Here is a 3,208-nt window from a genome sequence, read left to right on the forward strand (position 1 = left end):
TATCTTGACAGCGGATGCTCAAGACACATGACAGGAGACTCAAATTGCTTTATAAAGCTTGCTCAAGTAAATGGTGGAAAAGTTTCATTTGGAGGAAACAACAAAGGAAGTATTGTGGGATTTGGAACCGTGAAAATTGGGACTCTCACAATAAGTAATGTTTCCTTGGTGGAAGGACTCAATTACAATCTTCTCAGCATTAGTCAATTGTGTGATCTTTTTGGTTTCAAGATCTTCTTTCAAGAAGGAACATGTTCGGAGTCGCAAAGACTCTACTCAATCTTTTTTGGGTCGACATGGAAACATCTATCTTCGGATGTGAAACCAAATGAATCGCAATGTCTTATCTCAATTCAAGACGAAGCAAGCTTATGGCACAAAAAGCTTGGTCATGTCAACATGAAGCAATTAGCCAAAATCTCATCAAAGCAGCTTGTTCGAGGTCTACCCAAATTGCCATACCAAAAGACTGATTCATGCACTCCATGTATTCTCGGGGAAAGCAGGTAAGAAATTCATTTAAACCAATAAATTATGTCTCTACTAAACATGTACTACGGTTATTTGCATATGGATCTCTTCGGACCAACCAGGACTCAGAGTATTGGGGGTAAGAAGTTTTGCTTAGTAATTGTTGATGATTACTCCCGTTTTACTTGGGTATATTTCCTTTCAAGTAAGTCCGAAACCTTTTCATATTTTGAAAAATTTGCTAAAAAGGTTCAAAATGAAAAAGGTTGTGTAATCTCTTGTATAAAAACAGATCACGGAGGAGAATTTGAAAATCAAGATTTTACAAAATTCTGTGATGAATCTGGATGTAAACATGTGTTTTCTTCTCCATATACTCCTCAGCAAAATGGAGTTGTGGAAAGAAAGAACAGATCTCTTCAAGAAATGGCTAGAACTCTTCTAATTGAAAGTAAAATTTCTTCTCGATTTTGGGTGAAGAAATTTGTTTCAACAGCTTGCTATATCATCAATAGAGTCTTCTTAAGATCTATTCTTGAAAACCCCTTATGAGTTATTCAAAGAAAAGAAGCCTATTGTTTCATACTTTCATGTATTTGGTTGCAAATGTTTCATATTGAAAAATGCAAAGATCGAGTTGGTAAGTTTGAAGAAAGATCAGATGAAGGTATCTTCCTTGGATATTCTACTTCAAGCAAAGCTTACGAGTCTATAACAAGAAGAGTCATCCAGAGGAGTCAATGAATGTCAAATTTCAAGACTCAACGCAAGATGAATCAAGTCGACTCATCAAGAAGAGTCTCGAACCGGCTCCGAGACCCTCCAAAGTCTGCAACTCAAGAAGAATCTCAGACTCTGGATCACCAGCATCAGGTTGTTAATGAAGATCCAAATAAAGAAAGAGATCATCAACCAGACAAATCAACAAGTAACTGGAAGCATAAATCCAGTCATCCCAAAGATCTTATAATTGGCGAAATGAATGAAGGAATTCGCACCAGATCCAAAAGGCGAGAAGAGTCTAGTGCTGTGGCTCTTGTTTATGAAATTGAACCAAAGAGCATAGAAGAAGCTTTATCTGATGAAAGCTGGATTGAAGCTATGCAAGAAGAGCTCAGACAATTCAGCATAAATGATGTCTGGGAATTGACATCTAAACAAAAAGGTAAAACTGTTATTGGAACCAAATGGGTGTTCGAAACAAGATGAACGAGAAAGGAAAAGTCGTACGAAATAAAGCAAGACTCGTGGCCAAGGGATATACGCAAGAAGAAGGAATAGACTATGATGAGACTTACGCTCCAAAGTGGCAAGGTTAGAAGCTATTCGACTATTACTTGCTTTTGCTTGTTATAAGAATTTCAGGTTATTCCAAATGGACGTCAAAAGCGCATTTCTAAATGGATTCATCCATGAGGAAGTTTATGTGGAACAACCGCCAGGGTTTGAAGACCCAAAGAAGCCAGACTCAGTCTTCAGACTGAAAAAGGCTTTGTATGGTTTAAAGCAAGCACCTCGAGCTTGGTACGACAGGTTAAGTAATTTCCTTTTACAAAATGGTTTTGTTAAAGGTAAAGTAGATACGACTTTATTTATCAAGAAGGAAAACAAAAGTTTCTTACTTGTTCAAATATATGTAGATGATATCATTTTTGGATCCTCTAATGAAAGTATGTGCAAGAAATTTTCAAAGTCTATGCAGGAGGAGTTTGAAATGAGTATGATGGGAGAATTAACATTCTTTCTTGGTCTTCAAATAAAGCAATTGAAAGAAGGAACTTTTATTTTTCAAGAAAAATATGTTAATGATCTTGTCAAAAGGTTTGGACTGGAGAATTGCAAAAAGGTCGACATACCAATGTCAAGTTCTTTAAAGATAGACAAAGATGAAGAAGGGAAGAAAGTTGATCAAAAGCTGTACAGGAGCATTATCGGATCACTTCTTTATCTTACTGCTTCTAGACCTGATATTTTGTTTAGTGTTTGCATCTGTGCAAGGTTTCAATCAGATCCTAGAGAATCTCATCTCAGTGCTGCGAAACGCATCATCAAATACGTCGCTTCATCATCAAGCATCGGTCTTTGGTATCCTAAGAAGGGAGACTTTAATCTTCCGGGTTATTCGAGACGCAGATCTGGCCGGTTGCGAGTTGATAGAAAGAGCACTTCAGAACTTGCCGTTGCTTGGAAGCGTAACAGTGTCTTGGTTTTCTAGGAAGCAAATCTTGTGTCCCTTTCAACAAAAGCGCGAGTATGTAGCTCTTGGAAGCTGCTGTTCGCAAATTCTATGGATAAAACAACAGCTAAGGGATTTTGAAATTGAAGACTCATGCACGGAGATTAATTGCGACAACACCAGCGCTATCAACCTCACCAAAAATCCAATTCTCCACTCAAGAGCAAAGCATATAGAGATTCGACATCACTTCATTAGAGATCATGTTCAAAATGGAGATGTCTCAATTCAATTTGTTGACTCAAAGAATCAAGCGGGCTGATATACTCACAAAGCCTTTGGACAAAAATCAATTTGAGTCTATACGGACCAGACTCAACATTTTGTGGTATGAGGATATCAAAGTCTAAAGACCTTCAGACTCAGGCTTATAAGACCTTATCTACAGTCTTGTCTCAACCTTCAGACTGTAAGTCTTTCTCTCTCAAATCTTATCTTGAAAAGGTACGATCATCAGACTCTATTTAAATTGTTGCTATATTTATTAACCGTAAATTTTGC

The sequence above is a fragment of the Eucalyptus grandis genome, chromosome 1 (assembly GCF_016545825.1).
Source record: "Eucalyptus grandis isolate ANBG69807.140 chromosome 1, ASM1654582v1, whole genome shotgun sequence".
In the NCBI taxonomy this organism is placed as follows: Eukaryota; Viridiplantae; Streptophyta; class Magnoliopsida; order Myrtales; family Myrtaceae; genus Eucalyptus; species Eucalyptus grandis.